The sequence below is a fragment of the Nicotiana sylvestris genome, chromosome 5 (assembly GCF_000393655.2).
Source record: "Nicotiana sylvestris chromosome 5, ASM39365v2, whole genome shotgun sequence".
Classification (NCBI taxonomy): domain Eukaryota; kingdom Viridiplantae; phylum Streptophyta; class Magnoliopsida; order Solanales; family Solanaceae; genus Nicotiana; species Nicotiana sylvestris.
This window is the reverse complement of record NC_091061.1, coordinates 20366904-20387348: the sequence shown is the minus strand read 5'-3', so window position 1 is coordinate 20387348 and position 20445 is coordinate 20366904.

Below are 20445 nucleotides of genomic sequence, written 5' to 3'. Positions count from 1 at the left end.
TGCCTAGTGATTCCTTGAGTGCCTTTGTATATGTGTCTACACCAGTGGGTGATTCTACTATGGTAGATCGAGTCCATCACTCTTGTATGGTCGTGATTGGAGGTCTTGAGACTCATATCGATTTGTCGCTTCTGCACATGGTTGATTTCGATGTCATATTAGGGATGGACTGGTTATCACCTTACCACGCTATCTTGGACTGTCATGCTAAGATTGTGACCTTAGCCTTGCCGGGTTTACCTCGTTTAGAGTAGAGAGGGACTCCTGGTCATTCTACCCGTAGTGTCATCTCTTATGTGAAGACTTGGCGTATGGTCGAGAAGGGGTGTTTGGCCTATTTGGCATATGTTTGTGATTCTAGTGCCGAGGTTCCTTCTATTGATTCTGTGCCTGTTGTTCGTGAGTTCCTTGAGGTATTTCCTTCAGACATGCCGGGTATACCACCCGACAGGGATATTGACTTTTACATTGATTTGGCTCCGGGCACTCAGCCCATTTCCATTCCGCCGTATTGTATGGCCCCACCTGAGTTGAAAGAGTTAAAGGAGCAGCTGCAAGACTTGCTTGAGAAGGGTTTCATTAGACCCAGTGTTTCAACTTGGGATGCGCTGGTGTTGATTGTTAAGAAGAAGGATGGGTCGATGAGAATGTGTATTGATTACCGTCAGTTGAACAAGGTTATGATCAAGAATAAGTATCCATTGTCGGGGATTGATGATTTATTTGATCAGCTTCAAGGTGCTAAGGTATTTTCGAAGATTGACTTGAGATCTGGCTACCATCAATTGAGGATTAGGGCATACGATGTCCCTAAGACAACTTTTCGCACTCGGTACGGGCATTATGAGTTCTTGGTGATGTCATTCGAGTTAACAAATGCCCCAGTAGCTTTTATGGATTTGATGAACCGAGTGTTCAGGCCTTACTTGGATTCGTTCGTGATAGTCTTCATTGATGATATTTTGATATATTCCCGCAGCCGGGAGAAGCATGAGCAGCATCTTAGAGTGGTTTTTCAGACCTTGAGGGATAATCAGTTATATGCTAAGTTCTCGAAGTGTGAATTCTGGTTGAGTTCAGTTGCATTCCTGGGTCATGTTGTATCAGCATAGGGTATTCAGGTTGATCCGAAGAAGATTGAGGTAGTCAAGAACTGGCCTAGACTAGTATCAGCTATAGAGATTCGGAGTTTCTTGGGATTGGCAGGCTACTATCATCGGTTTGTGGAGGGGTTTTCATCTATCATAGCCTCGATGACCAGGTTGACCCAGAAGGGTACCCAGTTCAGGTGGTCGGATGAGTGTGAGGCGAGCTTTCAGAAGCTCAAGACAGCTCTGACTACGGCACCGGTGTTGGTTTTGCCCACAGGTTCAGGGCCTTATACAGTTTATGGTGATGCATCTCGTATTGGACTTGGTACAGTGTTGATGCAGGATGGCAAGGTCATTGCCTATGCTTCGCGGCAGTTGAAGATTCATGAGAAGAACTATCCGTTTCATGATTTAGAGTTGGCAGCTATTGCTTACGCGTTGAAGATTTGGAGGCATTATCTGTACGGCATGACATGTGAGATGTTCACGAATCACAAGAGCCTGCAGTACTTGTTCAAGCAGAAGGAGTTGAATTTGAGGCAGAGAAGGTGGTTGGAGCTATTAAAGGATTTTGATATCACCATCTTATATCATCCGGGAAAGACCAATATGGTGGCTGATGCTTTGAGTAGGAAATCAGCCAGTATGGGCAATCTTGCTTATATTCCGATCGATGAGAGGCCGCTTGCTTTTAGATGTTCAGGCTTTGACCAATCAGTTCGTGAGGTTGGATGTTTCTGAGCCCACTCGGGTGTTAGCTTGCACGATCGTTCATTCTTCTTTATTGGAGCGTATCCGTGATCGGCAGTATGATGATCCTTATTTGTGTGTCCTTAGAGACACGGTGCAGCATGGAGGTTCCAACAGGTTACCTTAGGTGATGATGGAGTTTTGAGATTGTAGGGTCGAGTTTGTGTGCCTAATGTGGATGGTCTTCGAGAGTTCATTTTAGAGGAGGCCCACAGCTCCCGGTACTCTATTCATCTGGGTGCCGCGAAGATGTATCAGGATTTGCGACAACATTATTGGTGGCGGAGAATAAAGAAGGATATTGTTGCATATGTGGCTCGGTGTTTGAATTGTCAGCAAGTTAAGTATGAGCATCCGATGCCTGGTGGTTTGTTCTAGAAGATTGAGATTCCTGAGTGGAAGTGGAAGTGGATCACTATGGAATTCGTTGTTGGACTCCCACGGACTCAGAGGAAGTTCAATGCAGTGCGGGTTATTGTTGATAGGCTGACCAAGTCAGCGCATTTCGTTCCTGTGGCAGTCTCCTATTCTTCCGAGAGGTTAGTTGAGATCTATATTCGGGAGATTGTTCGTCTTCATGGTATGCCCAAGTCTATCATTTCGGACCGAGGTACGCAATTTACCTCGCATTTATGGAGAGCGGTTCAGCGAGAGTTGGCACACAGGTTGAGTTGAGCACAACATTTCATCCTCAGACGGACGGGCGGTCCGAGGAGATTATTCAGATTTTGGAGGATATGCTCCGAGCTTGTGTCATTGACTTTTGAGGCTCGTGGGATCAATTTTTGCCTTTAGCAGAGTTTTCCTACAACAACAGCTACCAGTCGAGCATTCAGATGGCTCCTTACGATGCTTTATAAGGTAGGCAGTGTCGGTCTCCGATTGGATGGTTTGAGCCGGGAGAGGCTCGATTTATGGGTACGGATCTGGTTCAGGATGCCTTGGACAAGGTCAGGATCATTCAGGATAGGCTTCGTATAGCTCAGTCCAGGTAAATGAGTTATGCCAACCGCAAGGTTCGTGATTTGGCATTCATGGTCGGTGAGCGGGTATTGCTTCGAGTGTCGCCTATGAAGGGCATGATGAGATTTGGGAAGATGGGCAAGCTTAGCCCTAGGTTCATTAGCCCGTTTGAGATTCTTGATCGAGTGGGAGAGATGTCTTAGAGACTTGCATTGCCGCCGAGTTTATCAGCCGTTCATCCAGTGTTTCATGTGTCCATGCTTCGGAAATATCACGACGATCCATCCCACGTGTTAGATTTTAGCACTGTCCAATTGGGCAAGGACTTGTCTTATGAGGAAGAGCCGGTAGCTATTCTAGATCGGCAGGTTCATCAGTTGAGATGGAAGAGTTTTCCTTCTGTTCGTGTTCATTGGAGAGGTCAGCCTGCAAAGGCATCGACCTGCGAGCCCGAGTCTGATATGCGGAGTCGTTATCCCCATCTTTTCCTCGACTCAGGTACTTCCTTCTTATGTCCGTTCGAGGACGAACGATTGTTTTAGAGGTGGAGTGTTTAAAATGTATTTCGCATTCCAAGGCCTTAAAAACCTCTTTTAGCATCACCTCAATTTGCGTACGCGGTCCGGGCATGAAGCTGGAAAGCCTATATGTGAAAATATGTGAAAAATAATAAATTTTGACTTAAAATGTATTTTAGTTGACTACGGTCAACATATTGGGTAAACGGACCCGGACCCGTAATTTGACGGTCCTGAAGGGTCTGTGGAAAAATGTGGGACTTGGGCGTATGCGCGGAATCGAATTCCGAGGTCCCAGGCCCGAGAAATGAATTTTTAAAGAAAATTATTTTCTAGAAATTTTTATGAGCTTTGGAAATGAAATGCATTTGGAATTTGATAGTATCGGGACCGTATTCTGGTTTCGGAGCCCGGTACAGGTCTTATATGTGAAATAAGATAAGTCTGTGAAATTTGATAAGAAACGAATGTCATTTGACGTGATTCGGACCTTAAATGCAAAATTTGATGTTTTAAGAAGTTTTGAGAAATTTCATTGATTTTGAGGTTTAATTCGTTGTTTAAGAGATTATTTTCGCACGGATAAGTTCATATTATGTTTTTGAGTTAGTACCTATATTTTGTTCGGAGCCCTGAGGCCTCGGGTGAGTTTCGGATGTGTTTCGAAAGGTTTTTGATCTCACAAAAATTGCAGGTTCTTCAGTTTCTGGTGTGCTGGTATTTTCTTCTTCGCGTTCGCGGGAGGACCCTCGCGAACGTGATGAGTTATTCATGCTGAATTAAATTTCCTTCTATGCGAACGTGAGACCCAGTGAAATGGGAGCGGGTGGTACGTCTACCACAAGACAAGTAAAATGGGAGCGGGTGGCACGCCTGTCACGGGATACAGGAAATGGGATCGGGTTGCACGCCTGCAACAAGATGTGGAAAGAAAGTGAAATTTGCCTTTGTTTTCCATATTCTTGTTAGTGGTTGGATTTTGATTCCTTTATAATTCTTTTGATATCTTGTTTTTACCTGTTATTCCCCGAAGCATGTTTCCCCCTCCCAACTTTACTTGTTTATTTCTGTATTTCTTTTCCGCTGTATATATTTGAACTACACATGTTTATTTGGTAGTCTGGTCCTAGCCTCGTCACTACTTCGCCGAGGTTAGGCTAGACATTTACCAGCACATGGGGTCGATTGTGCTGATGTTACACTCTGTACTATGTGCAGATCCCGGAGCAGCTTTTGGACCGTAGTTGGAGGCTACCTTCAATCCACGCGGAGATCCAAGGTAGACCTGCAAGCGTCTGCAGGTCCTGGCGTCTCCCTCTATCCCTATTTCTTGCTTTATTTTCCCTTTATTCAGAAACAGTGTGCTGTTATTTCTTCAGACTTTGTATGTAGCATATCTTAGACCGTTTGTGACACTGTGACACCAGATTTTGGGTGGTTCAGGCTTAAGTATTTGTAATAGATTCAGATTTCATATATGTTATTGTTGTCTTCCGCTTAAATTTGAATTTTTCCGCTGTTATCACGTTATCGCCTTATATTTGTTAAAAAGAAATAATTGGATAATGAAGTAAGTAGTTAAAGGATTGGCTTGCCTAGTTCACGTTAGTAGGCGTCATTACGACTCCCGAGGGTGGAAAATCCGGATCGTAACACTATCAAATACATGTTACCTCTCATCTGCATAGATACTAGGTAACTCTGTCCAGCTGCCTTCATCGCAAGTATTGAATAACTCTGCTCATTATTAATGTTTAGGTAGATGAGATAAAATCATCTCATATTATTTTCTTTGCTGTTATTTGGACCCTGATCACCACAATGTATCATCTCGAGCTTTCTATTCAGTGTAACCAAAGGCCGATTCAGACTTTTAATTTAGTGGGTTGAAAATTCTCCATTCTTTGAAATATATGGGTATAAAACATAATTTTTATATTGCTCTTCATACTTTCACACACACATATATATATATATATATATATATAGACTTTCACACACACACACACACATATATATATATATATGTGTGTGTGTGTGTGCGCGCGCGCGCGCTCTCTCCATTTAAAAAAGAGCGAACCTTTTACTATATGGGGAGTCAAACAATGTTTTCTTCGACCGTGTTTTTGCAAATAACTTTTAAATACGGAATGGTCATATATGCCATTGAACTATGCGAATTAGGACAGATATGCCCGTCGTTAATAGTTTGGCACATATATGCCCAATCCATCCAATACTTGCTCATTCATGCCCTTAGTTTAACGGTACCTCTATTTTTCTTTATTAAATAATTAATAATTGGACCCAACCGAAATTTGCTGACCCGATTCGTCAGGACCCGATCCATCCTTATTTCAAAGATATTTTTTGATATATTATTTTTGTTTGATTGAGAAATTGTGTGATAATCATATTTATTTGAGTAATTTGATAATCAATTTTCTTTATACATCATTTTGGGAAGTACTCCTATTAAAAGTAGTAATTGATATTTATTTATTATTTTAATAAAATAATATTCGAATTAATTTGTATTTTCTTCAATTATTTTACCATTAATCAATACCCTTTTGCCGAAAAATTACATTATGTAGCTAGGTTAATTTTTTAAAATTTTATGTAGATACATTATATGTTAAATCTCCTTAACTTTTTCTTTACTTCTTTATATTTTGATACCCTCAATGAAATTCCTAGCTCCGCTACTAATATTAGGTATAAACTAATACATGAATTTTTCAGGATTAGCAATTCAAGTTTCAAAAAATAGAAACCAAACACCAGTAAAAAGAAATCCCAAATTTTACACCCTATCCTCCACTTTTACAAACTACCATATGTCAGCTACCTTTATACACAATTAGAGACTGAAAAAATCTGTGAATTCCAAAGTAAACTATTTCTCAAAATGCAAAATATTTTTTATGGAAAAGGTTCCAAATTTTCTTAAAAAACAATAATGAATTAGTTTTATCTAAAGTTCATCCAGTTATATGGGAAAAAGAAATTTCAGTGACAAAGACTAAAAATTAGTAATAATAAAAAGGAAAAAGGAAAGACCTTTGAAGATTATCGGAGGGTTTAAGTTTGAAACCAGCTAATTTGAAGATTATAGATGGTAAAATAATTAAAGAAAGCACAAATTAATTCGAATATTATATTATTAAAATAATAAATAAATACTACCAATTACTACTTTTAGTAGGATTACTCCCCAAAATGATGTATAACAAAAAAATCGATTATCAAATTACTCGAATAAATAAATATGATTATCACACAATTTCCCAATCAAACAAAAATAATATATTAAAAAATATCTTTGAAATAAGGGTGAGTCGGGTCCTAACGGATCGGGTCAGTAGATTTTGGTTGGATCCAGTTATTAATTATTTAAGAAAGATAAAATAGAGATTCCGTTAAACTAAGGGCATGAATGAGCAAGTATTGGACGGATGAGGCATATCTGTGCCAAACTATTAACAACGGGCATATCTGTCCTAATTCTCATAGTTCACTGGCATATATGTCCCTTTTCCGTTTTAAATATTTTGAATTGTTAACTATTATAACTTAGTAAATTTTTTTAGGTAGTTTCAAACTTATAGTTTATTTCTCAATGGGAACTAGATGCTGGATATTTTCCTGATTGCTCGTAAGCTTGAAAAATTTTCTTGAAGGAATTAGACATAATTATAATAGAGAAGATACTGCAGGTATTAAAACTTGTCAGGATTCATAGAGAAGTGTACATGCAATCAACATTTGCTTATTTCTAATGCAGCCTTTCATACTTTAACTACAATTCTAAAGATTCAAAGAGATTCTTTTTCCTTTTTTAGATGAAGAGATTCAATACATTCAAATTTTTTTCTTTTTTCTTTTTGATAATCGAGAAATCCTCGAGGGCTATAAAAAAGAAATCTCTGATGGCAGTAGCACAAGTTCCGAACCTCGGCGGATAATGGGCTCGATGTTCTATTCTTACCCACTTAAATACCAAATTTTTTCAATGTGGTATTCAAGTAAGTGACGTGTGCCTAACCCACTCATCATGCACTAGAGTTTTCATACAAAAAAAGGTGAAGTTCTATTAGTAATTAATTTCAAGAACTAAAACTATTGTTCAGTAAAAAATTGTTCAGTGAGAAAACTCATCTCATTTACACATTAATTTCAAGAATTAAAACTATTGTCCAGTAAAACATTGTTCAGTGAGAAAACTCCTCTCATTTACACATTAATTTCAAGAATTAAAACTATTGTCCAGTAAAACATTGTTCAGTGAGAAAACTTCTCTCATTTACACATACAACTACGGTATCTGCCATCTTAGGAACTACTAACTACGTAGTACTGAGTTCCAGAGAGTTGCTTGGTTTCAAGGGCTCCAATTTCTTTGAAAACTTGGGCTTTGTCAGCCTCAAACTGCTCATTCTCTACATATAAAACGAAAATGAAAGGAAAATGACACTATATAACCGCTTTCAAAATAATAATCGAAAAAATATTTTTTTTTGTGTACATATATATAGATATTATGTATGTTATATACGAAAATTATACAAATTTTATACATTTTTTTAGCTACTAAATATAAATAGTTTCTGGCAGGGGCGAAGCTACGTGTTATAAAGGGTCGTCGTCAGTTGACCACCCTTCGTTGGAAAATTACACTGTGTGTGAACACCTAATTTTTGACAATATTTAATTTTTTATCACCTCTTTTATGTAAATATTTTAGGGGGTTTTAACCTACTATTATTTTAGCTTTATTACACTTTTTATTATAGGATAAAAATACCAAAAAAAAAAATAAAAGCTGAATTATCACTATTAAATTTTTTTTAATCTTTTTTTGTTTTTTATATAAAAAAATCCGAAAATATTTTTTTTTTAAAACAAAAATAATAATTTCGGGAATGATTTAAAAAATAAGAAAAAGGGAAGTATTGAATAAAAAAAATATAAAAGTAAAAATAGGTGGAATTCTCTTTTAAAAAAAGTAAAAGAATGTAGAAAATTTAAAAAAATAAAAAGTTTTGTGGAAATTTTTAAAAAATTAAAAAGTAAAAGAAGGTTGGAATTAAAATATAAATATAAAGGTATCTGAAAATTTAAAAAAATTAAAAGTAATTGAAAGTAGCATTTTTAAAAGAAAAAGAAAAGATAGTGGTTTGTTTTTTAAAGAAAAGTTAAATAAAGTGAGATGCTCTTTTAAAAAAATAAAAAGTGGGATTTTAAATAAGATAAAAGTAATTAAAGTTGGATTTTTAAAAATAAAAGTAAATAAAGGTGGGATTTCTTTTTCTAAAAAAATAAAAGCAATTTGTAAGTGGGATTTCTTTTAATTAAAAAATAAAAAAATAATAAAAAACAAATCTGAAAATTTCGAAAATTTTGCTATAAATAGAAGAGAAAATTTAGGAAGAAGGGGGTTGAAAAAAGAGGAAAAACTAGACAGAGAGAAGAAAAAAAGAGGGGGCGGAGAGAGCAGTATACACTCGATATACACTCCAGATACACAGAATATACAGGGACATAATTCATTTTGGAGAGAGTAAAAAAGATAGAACCAAATTTTCTGAAATATTGAGAGCGGAAGAACACCATAGAGAGTTCAAATCTAGAAAGAAAAAACAAAGAGAGATTTCCGCACTATTTGTCTTCTCCATTTTTACTAGTTTTCTCCATGTTGCTGGGATTTCTGGACTGAGGTGTTGAAGCTACTGTGTTGGGCTTTCTGCTGCTGTATGTTGCTGTGTTACATACTACTTTGCTGACCTTCTTCTTCTTGTATTGACAATACCAGGTACACAAACGATACACTGGTTCATCTTGTAAGCTACTCGAAACATGAATGCAAAAAATGAGAAAGATTTGAAGTTGTAGTTTAATGTAGTCTTTTCTTTCTTTTACTGTCTGTATGTAGAACATTCTATGCGCTGCCCATGTAAACTCTTTAAACGACTCACTTTCGAAACTTAACTATAATAACTCGAAAGTATGTAAATAAAGTAGGATATTTTCTTCATTTATTTTAGAGAAAAACGAAAAATAAAAAATGTAGTCATTCTAAGATTATCTTTTTTTTAAAAAAAAAAAAAATAATGAGACGAGCCTCGCCAAATAAAAATGCAAATTGCGGGGCCCTCAATAATTGGTCATAATAAATACTTAGAATTCGGGATGGACTGTTTAGTGAATTTCACTGCCTTCCCCAAAGATAATAACGCGTTAGACTCTTTAGACGCGATTTAATTAAATTACATTCTTAAACTCGGGTGCACATTTATGTGACCCAAATCCAAATCTCAACGGAGTCGAAATGTGTCTCTAATCACGGGTACATTGATTGTGACGTGGTCCGAGATGCATGTCCATGACGTTGCAAATTCCTTTAAAAAATAAGAATGAGATGAGCCTCACCGAATAAAAATACAAAATTGTGGGGCCCTCGGTAAATATTTGCTTTAAAATTGCTTAGACTTCGGGATGGACCGTTTAGCAAAATTTCACGGCCCTACCCAAAGTAAATGATACGCTAGTCGCTTTAGGCACGCCTTTTAATAATTTAATTTTCTTAAAACTCGGGTGCACATTTATGTGACCCAAATCCAAATCTCAACAGAGTTGAAATGTGCCAACAACCACGGGTGCATTGATGTGACGTGGTTGGAGATGTATTTCCATGATGTTGCAATTCTTGAAAAAATATATAATAATAATGACGAAAGCGGTTAAAAGTTAAAACTTGCACATGAGCTCATAATTGTATAAAATCAGATAAACAAGCCGAATATGACAGTTGAGCGACCGTGCTAGAACCACGGAACTCGGGAATGCCTAACACCTTCTCCCGGGTTAACAGAATTCCTTATCCGGATTTCTGGTTCGCGGACTGTAATACAGAGTCATTCTTTTCCTCGATTCGGGATTAAATTGGTGACTTGGGACACCCTAAATCTCCCAAGTGGCGACTCTGAAATAAATAAACAAATCCCGTTTCGATTGTCCTTTAATTGAAAAAACTCCTTCACCCCTCGCGGGGGCGGAAAAAGGAGGTGTGACACTGTGTATATAGGTAAAATATTAGGTTTTAGAAGTATATAACATATATTGAACACTCTTTGTCGGAGAACTTTTTTCAATTCTTTCAAGTTTGAACACCCTTAAATAAATTTCTGACTTCGTCACTAATTCCTGGTGTGGACTAAAAGTGAAAAAAAACCCTATTATGAAAGATAGAGCAAAAATAATTGTGAGGCATCCTTTCAAATGATAAGATACAGCTCTGTCTTCATATTTACTGAATTATTGTGCATGCAGTTTTTCTTAATCAGGGGAAAGATTTGATTTAAACTATCAAAGTCTCTTTTATTTTGCAAAAAGTTTCTCTTTCTATTTTATTAAACAACAAGCGTATTAGCTGCTATAAAACAATATTGCTAAATAGAAATTGTATACAGTCGAAATCGGAGAGCTCGATTTTGAAGACTTATAATCATGCCCCGAGCTTGAGTTAGGAAGCTCGAATTAAGAATCAAGCATGGATTGGATGCGCGCACCTGATAGTAGGCTATATAGACGCTATTTACACTCTAAATGAACCATACTTTATTGTTGTTTTAAATGCAAAATGATAACAAAATACTCTAGTTAGTGTTCTTTTGCTTTGCAGGAACTAATCCAAGTTAGGAAGATACTATGGAGTATTTTGGAGTCAATAACGTGGATATAAGGCCAATCAAGAAGAACCCAAATGAAAATAAGAAAGAAAAAGGCAAAGGATGACTGGACAAGAGCCCACCGCGACCGCGGTCGACAACAGCTGGAACGCGGTGGACCAAAAACGCGAGAAAAAACAGATGCATTTCACCGCCGTCACGCCACGACCGACTTTGGAATTGCCCGAAAATTTAGGGACTTAAGTGTAAATTGTAGGAAACTTATCCTAACCCTATATAAACTCAACAAACTCGCCCAAGCAGAGGTTAGGCTTGTTTTTAGACTAAATTGGGGACAAGAACAAGTGTGAGAAGATCAAGAAACTATTAGATTTTTTCAATCTTCTTCTTGTTATTATTATTTGCGAATTATGAATAATTTTATGATTTTATCTTGCTTTTCTATGAGTAGCTAATTATTTAGTCTAGGGTTTTGTTAATATAGTTTACCCAGTTAATCTTTATTTGTTCAACTACATTCTTGTTGTAGTTAATTGATAGGATCATCAATTAGCTGTGCCTATTTAATAAGTATTATTTGGGAGAGAGTGCATATTTAGGTAGTTGTTGAACAACACCACTCCCAAAGTATATGAGGAATCAATAACCGAAGGTTTAAAGGTGGGATTAGGGATAACGAAACCTTGGGTGCGATCTAAGTGAGATGTAATACAAGCCAGCTAGCGTAACTCGGGAGAGTACGTCTAGTAAATTGTCTTAATTACTCGTTAGAGATTTATGGTAGTAAGAGTGCTCATGATCTATAGAGACAATTAGGCAAATCTATGCGAAACATAACAGGAAGGGATTCCATCAATAGGGGAAATCACAATCGTAGATCCTTCTTTTATTTGTTTACAACTCAGTCATAGTTAACTTTTAGTTTACTTAGTTTTATTCAGTTATAGTCAGTAGAAATATCACCAAGTGTTATTCAAAATATCTCGAAAGTGATTACGGAGAATTCAGTGAGTCTGACAAAAGTAATTGGTAGGTTAATTCCCTGTGAGATTCGACTCTGAGCTAAATAATCGGATTATATTTGCAATGACCGCTTGTCCTTTTTATAAGTCATAGTTGGGCGTGATCAAATTTTGGCGTCGTTGCTGGGGAGTTAACGGTATTATCAATTACAGTTGAAAGAAATACAAAAATTCTTAGTGTAGTCAGTTTTCTTTATTTTTAGTCCATACATTAAATTTTAACGTTTGTTAACTTGGTTGTACAGGTCCATGCCTAAAATATCATCGAGAACTGGTGAAATATTTAAAGCATTATCAGAGCTCGAGAAAGTCTTCAAGGCCTTGAATCGGGCCAATCGGAAAAACAAACAGCAGCAATCAACTGAACAACTTGAACCAGACATGGGGGATCGCGAGGTAGACCCGGTTGCGCCGGTAGTAGAGCCTCTTGTGCCAAAGGCTCCTTTATATTACTGGGGGCAACCCACAGCAGAGAATTTGACCACAGCGATATTAGTCCCACAGATACAGGCCGAATCTTTTCAAATCATTAACAACATGTTGCACTTGTTGCAAAACAAGGGACTATTTTCGGGGTCGTACATTGAATACCCTCAACAGCACTTGAAGAATTTTCTATCAATTTGCAAAACTCAAAGGCATCCCAACATAACTCAGGAATCAATAAAGCTATTGTTGTTTCCATTCTCAGTGGCAGAAGCTGCCCAGACTTGGCTAAATTCACTACCTATTAATTCCATCATGATTTGGGAAGAGTTAGTCAAGCAATTTGTGAATAAGTTTTATCTACCCAACAAGACTACTCAGCAAATTGATGAAATTTTGAGCATCAGACAGAAATCAATGGAAATATTGCAAGAAACATGGGAACTATTGAAAGGGATGTTGGTTATATATCCGACCATGGTATTCCAGAGCCGATGTTGGGGCAACGATTTTACATGGGTCTGACAGATAGCGTGAAGGCTAATGTTGATGCTTCAGCTGGTAGAGCATTCTCAAGCAAATCATGGAGTGAAAGCCAGATCCTGCTTGAAAAGATGGCACAAAATTCGGGGTAGACAACCAGGAATGCACCTATAATTCCAGTAGTTCACTCAGTGCCCTTAGATCCAGCCAACACTCTTGCTGAAAATATGGCCACCTTAATGACACAAATGAGCATACTCACCAAAAAGGTGGAAGAGTCAGGGCAGAAGCAACATGTGCACATTCTAGATACAACCAATTGGTGCTTATGCACATCTTGCATTAGTCAGCCAATTGGTAGCCAATGGAATACAGAAAGTAATTATCATCATTACCCCGAGGACATGAATTATGTGTCTAATTATGGGGTCAGAGACAGAGTGGTCAGAATTGGAGCCAACAAAATCAGCCATACAGGCCAGTCCAGCCACAACACAACAATGGAAATATGGAAGCCATGCGACCTCACAATAATGTGGCACCCTACCAAAGGCTACAGGGGTACAACAACCAAAATCAGCAGTAGGGTTATGATCCTCCTCAGCAGTAACATAGTGGGAGTAAGGAAGATGGGTTTGCTAGACTCGAGGCAATGATGCAGCAGGTTATTGGGTCAAATGCGAATGAGTGAAAGAGTAGATGCACATGATCAACCATAAAGAATATTGAAGTGTAAATGGGCCAAATTTTGATGTTTTTAAATAATCGTCCTTTGTTGTTCAACAACTACCTAAATATACACTCTTTTCGAGGTAATACTTATTAAATAGGCACAACTAATTTAGGATCCTATCAATTAACTACAACAAGAACGTAGTTGAACAAATAAAGATTAACTGTGCAAACTATATTAACACAACAAGAAGTCCATCCCTCAACAGGTTCCATCAGAACCCTAGACTAAATAATTAGCTACTCATAGCAAAGCAAGATAAAACAATAAAATTCATAATTCGCAAATAATGATGACAAGAAGAAGATTGAAAAACTCTAATAGTGTCTTGATCTTCTCACACTTGTTCTTGCCTCCAATTCAGTCTAAAAACAAGCTTAACCTCTGCTTGGGCGAGTTTGTTGAGTTTATATAGGGTTAGGATAAGTTTCCCATGATTTACACTTAAGTCCCTAAATTTCTAGGCAATTCCAAAGTCGACCGCGGCAGAAAGCATGCATCAGTTTTGCCTCGCATTTTTGGTCCACCGCGTTCCAGCCGCTATCGACCGCGGTCGCGGTGGGCTCTTGTCCAGTCATCCTTTGCCTTTTTCTTGCTTATTTTCATTTGGGTTCTTCTTGATTGGCCTTATATCCACGTTATTAACTCCAAAACACTCCATAGTATCTTCCTAACTTGGATTAGTTCCTGCAAAGCAAAACAACACTAATTAGAGTATTTTGTTATCATTTTGCATTTAAAACAACAATAAAGTATGGTTCATTTAGAGTGTAAATAGTGTCTATATAGCCTACTATCAACACCCCACACTTAAACCGTTGCTAGTCCTCTAGCAACAAACCACACTCTATAGGCCTAGTCATCATAGGATACCTCCCTTACTCTTTATACCAAGAATACTTCACACGGGTAGACTACTTCAACGCGACCTCCTCGCCTCAAGAGTGGACTCCTTTCTAGCCACGCAATACCCTTAAACAACTCTCCTACTCTCAGTTAGAGGTCCAGACTTACCTTTTCCTTCATGAATCATGTGCCTACTCACTACAAAAGAGACTTATATCATTTACAAATCACATACTGAGGAACTCGAATACAACATTCCACTCACCCTCAGAAACAAATTCTTATGCCACAAACAACACACCATAGGCTTGCTCGTAGTGTAATACTCAACTAATCGAGTTATTCGGTCTAGAATCAAATAGGACTTTATTTGGTTGTAATGTTAGCTGCGGGACGGGTAGGATACATCTGGGCATAGTGACTACACCTCCCTAAGTACTCCACTACATTGTGTACTTTTAAGCTCTTAACTTTGTCACACCTTCATTCCACCATTACATTATTGTGTTAACCCCTTTTTTTTTTCTTTAAGCACACTTTTTCTTTTAATAGATACCACCAATTTGAGACTTCTCTTCTCTTTTTTTCTCTTTTTCTGGTGGCCTCTAATATTGTTTATCAACCAGTGCACCTTTTTCTTTTTATGTCCTCTTAATTTCACTTAACAGCCCAACCAACCACCCCACACTTATATTTTTCCATATCCATTACACTTTGAGTGCTTCTAAGAGGTGATAGGGTTCAACAAGATAGGCTATTTAAACTCGGATTAGAGCTTATAATGTGGTTGCCAAGGAAAACAGGCTTACCGGCTCAACGGGGTTGACTAAGGTATACACAATTAGGTGGGAGCAAGCATACATAGAAAGGTTAAGCAAAGAAACGCCTATATCACTTTCCAGACCAAACGAGACTACCATTTTGCTTTGTACACATACATGACAAGTTCTGGGAATTGAACATTAACACAGAATACAGAAAACCTCACTCACACATGGCACATGACTCAATTCAGTTAGGGTCATCAGACACTCTGCTCTAAGTACTTGAACCATTCAGGAACACATAATTTAAGGCCTTATTTGAGTCAACTAAAGAGCCTAAGTGTCATACTAAAGCAGTCTTTATTCAAGGTACCATAGAGTTAAGGGTCCCTATTTCTATTTTTGTTTCTCGCCCAAGACTTCCTAAACTAAAAAGAAAGAAAAAAACTAACTACACCCGGTTCAAATGGAAACCTTGGAAAAGAACCGTGGTTTAAAGAAAAACTAACGGGGAGTTGATACACTACCTAACAAACAAAAATCTTTTTTTTTCGACTTAGGTCCCTCAAGAGACCCGTCGAGAGGTGTCCATCTTTGGTCCAAGTCGAAGTTAACTAACATCAACCAAAAATACCAAAAAACAACAACACCAAATAAATTTATACAATTGTACAACAACAACCATCCCCCACCCCACACATAAAGATTTGGCATGTCTCCATGTCAAAGAATTTTAAGCAGAGTAAGGTAAGGGGACTTCCCTGGTGCTCAGTCCTAATTAGAGACGGTGCTAGGATCAAGGTGACACGCTCGTCCTAGTGCCCGGAGCCAGTCCATGATCTTTTTCTCTGACCTAGCGTGTTGAGTAGTTAAATTGTCAACTCTAGTACCCAGGTCAGTGACCGAAGTGCGTAGGCCAGCCATTTCTTGCTCCAGGGCTGTCATGCAAGTACTTCGGTAGGCCTGGGATAGGCCCGCCTCATCAGCACTCGGCTCTAATGGGGCGGTAGCATGCATAGGTCCCTCAGCATCCTCATCAACATCATTATCATCATCAACCACCACTACCGGCTCTCTCCCAACTATGAATTTGCTAGCCCTAAATGGGGCCTTCAATTGCAACTTCCTATCTACTATGGGATTTTCAAGAACTCGTGCAACACGACACAGCTTGGTGACCAGGGAGGGGAAGTAGAACCCTTTGAGTACTTTCGGGGAGCGAATGAACATTTTATCCTGAAGGAGCTTGGCTATATCAAAATCATGGTGGGTCATAAAACAGTAAATAGTTGCTACTCATGGCCCATTTACATCTGTAGAGTGGCTAGAGGGCAGCAAACGACTGTTGACGATTGTGAGCCGGTACTTAGCTTCCCAAGTGAGAGACTAGGAGTTTAGTGTAATTCGGTGCTTTATCCATATTGGCTCCCGGTCAGCCACACAGATTGCTTCAAGAATCGGTGCCCACCAGATAGTTGGGTGGTGATAAACATGGTAATAATCCATCCCTCCAGTGAATACTGGCAGCTTGTACATTCGGCGAATGGCCTCAAGAGACGCATTCACCCGGGTGTTTCGTACTGTGACCACCCTATCAACATGCTCCGGGCAGTTTGCATAAAACTCTTTTACCGTCAGTACATTTTCCTCTTTCGGTTCATCATAGAAGATCTCCAGCTGACACCTCCCCAACTCTTCAAATATACTTGGGCATTCAGCTTGCAAGGCATGTTTGTCTGTGTACTTCAGGTAACAACTTCTTGGATGCCTTGGCGTTAAACCTATCTTGAGATTCTTTGGAAACAAACCTAGTGCGGTCAAACTGATCCGCACTAGCTTGACCCCGAGCTCTAGATGAACCTCCAGGTCCACTAGCGGAGGACCTTGTGGTACGTCTCTTCCTGGACTGATGCATTGCACCTGACAAAACTGAGGCTCCTATTAGTGTGGGTTTGAGTTGTGTGAACCTGGGTGGTTACTCAAACTTCACCACCACCATGGTCACATTAGCCATTACAACTCCATTGGGGTAATTTCACAAATACCTTGTGAGAATGGTCTCTAATTTAACACACCTATCCCTATGGAAGCATAAACTCTCCCCCCAAATCAACCATTCTCACTTTACCACTCCACCCCACTACAATTAACTTTACACAACAATATCACGCTCTTCTAAAACATTTTACACATAACCCACTAAAAAGAAGAATAAAAAAACCAATAAATCTAATTATAAATACTACAACAATTCAAACATCAAAATTGCAAAATAGTGAATTACAAGAAGGGAGATGGAAAACTTGACATACCTGGGTCTTGTAGAAGTTTAGAGTGATTGAAGATAGGGAGGAGTTAGGCGAAAATGTGTGTGGGAGAGAAGTGGAGTGGTGATAGATGGAGAGAAGAAGATGAATAAGAAGAAATGGGGTTAGGGTTTGAGGAGTAAGAGGAAGAGAGAAGTGAGGGAAGGGGGGATGGGTATTGTTAGTGTTTTAGAAGAGGAAAAAGAAAAGAAAATAATAATTTTTTTTTAAACACAACTTACCAGGGCGACATAATTGTTGCGTGTCGACCGCGGCCGCGGTGAATAAGGGGGGGGGGGACAGAATGTTTGCTAATAACCGCGGTCGTGCCGCGGTCGCGGTCACAAGCTTTTTTTTTTGTTATTTTGTTTTATTATTTTTTATAAGAGTGTTAGTTTCCTACACAGATGGTACAACATAAAACAAAAGAAAAAGAAATAAAAGAAAAAATGGGTTGCCTCCCACACAATGCCTGATTTAACGTCGTAGCACGACACAGATGAGCGCATTTAAGGCTTGCTCGACCTCTGAGGTTCAGTCAGATGGATCACTGACACTTACTTGGTTTCATCCATGCCCACATATGGTTTCAATATTTTCCCATTGACTCTAAGTGTGTGGGAATTTTTTTCTGAGGCAATCTCTATGGCACCTGAAGGGAGCACTTTGACCACCCGAAATGGTCCAGACCATCGTGACTTGAGTTTACTCAGAAATATCCTTAATCTTGAGTTATAAAGAAACACCATGTCTCCGGGATTGAAATTTCACTCAACAATGTTCTTGTCGTGCAACCTCTTCATTCTCTCTTTGTATAACCTCGTTCTCTCAAAAGCAAGAAATCGGAACTCGTCTAGCTCATGCAATTCTGTGACTCTATTAGTTCCCGCAGCCTCAATATCGAGATTTAGTTGTTTTATTGCCCACCAAGCTCTATGTTCTAGTTCCACTGGCAAGTGACAGGCCTTCCTGAACACCAACTTGTATGGTGACATACCAATTGGTGTTTTAAAAGCGGTTCTGTAGGCCCAGAGTACATCATCTAGCTTTTTTGCCCAATCAGTTCTTGTGGAGTTCATCGTCTTGGTCAGCACACTCTTTATTTCTCTATTCGACACTTTGACATGTTCATTGGTTTGAGGATGATATGGGGTTGCCACATTGTGGCACACATCATACTTTGCTAGCAATTTCTCGAAGGCTCGAATGCAGAAGTGAGTGCCTCCATTACTGATAATAGCTCTAGGAGTCCCAAAATGGGTGAATATATTCTTCTTCAACAATCCCACCACCACCCTTACATCATTGGTGGGGAATGCTGCAACTTCCACCCATTTGGACACGTAGTCTACAGCAACAAGTATGTACTTATTACCAAAGTAGATGACAAAGAGTCCCATAAAGTCTATCCCCCATATATCGAACACTTCAACCTCTTGAATTGGGTTCATGGGCATCTCATGGAGACGGGAGATGTTCCCGGTTCGCTGACATTCATTACAGCCCTTCACCCATTGATGTGCATCCTTAAACACTGTTGGCCAGTAGAACCCGACTTCTAGAACTTTTGGTGCCATCCTGACTCCTCCAAAATATCCGCCATATGCCGATGCATGACATGCCTGCAAAATAAAAGATTGTTCTATCTCGGGGACACACCTCCAGATCATATTGTCAACACAAATTCTAAAGAGATAAGGTACATCCCAGTAATACAGGCGGTAGTCGCGATAAAACTTTTTCTTTTGCACAGAGAAAAGGTCATAGGGAACTATACCGCTTGTTAGGTAATTTGCAAAGTCTGCATACCATGGCACTTCCTTAAGGCTTGTGGCGAGGAGCAGCTCGTCTGGAAAGGTTTCCAGAATATCCTCTGCCTCAACTGAATTTTCAGCTCCTTCAAGTCGCGATAGATGATCAGTGACCTGGTTTTCCATGCCCTTACGGTTATGAATCTCTAGGTCGAACTCTTGCAGTAACAACACCCAATGAATCAGGTGCGGTTTGGACTCCTTCTTTTTAATCAAGTACCTGAGAGAAGTATGATCAACATATACAATTACCTAAGAGCCAATCAGGTATGATCTGAACTTGTTGAATGAGAACACCATAGCCAGCATCTCCTTTTCATTCACAGTGTAGTTCAGTTGAGCTTCACTCAACGTTCTAGTGGCATAGTAAATTGGGTGCATTATCTTATCTTTCCACTGTCCTAGTACTGCCCCTACTGCATATTCACTGGCGTCACATATGAGTTCGAATGGTTGCTCCCAGTCGGGAGCAACAATGATGGGTGATGTGACTAGCCTCTTTTTCAAATCCTCGAATGCTACCCTGCAATCATCAGAAAATATGAAAGGGTGATCTTTTTCTAACAACTTACAGAGAGGGTTGGCAATTTTTGAGAAGTCTTTGATGAATCTCCGGTAGAAACCGTCATGCCCGAGGAAGCTCCTGATTGCCTTGACTGGTATGGGGGGTGGCAACTTTGCTATTACATCAACTTTAGCACGATCCACCTCGATTCCCTTACTTGATACCCGGTGTCCCAAGACTATACCCTCTTGTACCATGAAATAGCACTTTTCCCAATTAAGTACAAGGTTAGTCTCCATACATTTTTTCAACACTCGGGTCAGGTTTGTAAGGCACTCATCGAATGAGTTTCCTACCACTAAGAAATCGTCCATGAACACCTCCATTATGTCTTCAACCATGTTAGTGAATATGGCCATCATGCACCTTTGGAATGTGGCGGGTGCATTGCATAGGCCAAAAGGCATCCTTCGAAAGGCATAAATTCCATATGGACATGTGAAGGAGGTCTTCTCTCTATCCTCTGGTGCAATAGA